This window comes from Conger conger, unplaced genomic scaffold (genome assembly GCF_963514075.1).
Source record: "Conger conger unplaced genomic scaffold, fConCon1.1 SCAFFOLD_153, whole genome shotgun sequence".
Taxonomy (NCBI): Eukaryota; Metazoa; Chordata; class Actinopteri; order Anguilliformes; family Congridae; genus Conger; species Conger conger.
Window position 1 is genome coordinate 23,990 of NW_026890200.1, and position 1,011 is coordinate 25,000.

Genomic DNA, 1,011 nt, shown 5'->3' on the forward strand with positions numbered 1-1,011 from the left:
CACCTGGTGACGAGGAGTGGAACTGCAAGTATGGCAGTCGGCCACCCCCCAGTGATGCCCACAGGGGTCAAAGGTCGGAGATCACAGACCGAAAGGTTAAAAGTCACACTGCCCTTAACCTGGAAATATTATGATTGCTATTCCTGTGCTTAGCAAACACACTAATGCAGACAAAATTGCAACTTTTTAAGAAGATTTGTTATTTAGCTGACACTTTTATCCCAAGGGCTAATGCCTGCTGTAGCAATGTGGGGTTAAGGGCCTTGCTCCAGGGCCCAACAGCTGCACAGATCTTGGCTACACTGAGGCTTGAACCACCAGAGTTCCAGGTCCCAGTCCAGCACCTCCGTGGGGCGAAGCTCGATCGATCTCCGGGTCAGGAGCGAGGAAGAGATGAAAGAGAACTGAAACGAGCCGCTGCTCTGAGGCTCTGGGCTCGTCTCCGACAGACCCGCTGTGCTCCCAACGGGAGATCTCTGGCGCCACCTGCTGTTTGCCTCTCATGTCCCTGTCACCTGCTCTCTGCTGTGTGTACACTCTCATTACATTACATTACATTAATGGCATTTGGCAGACGCTCTTATCCAGAGCGACGTACAGTTGATAAGACTAAGCAGGAGACAATCCTCCCCTGGAGCAAAGCAGGGTTAAGGGCCTTGCTCAAGGGCCCAAAGGCTGTGCGGATCTTATTGTGGCTACACCGGGATTAGAACCACCGACCTTGCGTGTCCCAGTCATTTACCTTAACCACTACGCTACAGGCCACCCTGTGTGTGCGTGTGCGTATGCTTGTGCGCGTGCGCGTGTCTATACGCGTGTACATTTGTGTGTGCATGTATACAAGTACATAAGCTCACCGAACATTTTATTAGATAGTTTATTGGATAGTTAACTTTGGTGACTTTTGCTCTGTTTGTTTGTTTGTTCAAAAAAAAAAAAAAAAAAAAAAAAAATGGCCCTTGTCCTTATCTTTGTTGTACAGGTAGCAGTTGAAATTGTACTTCCCTCTAG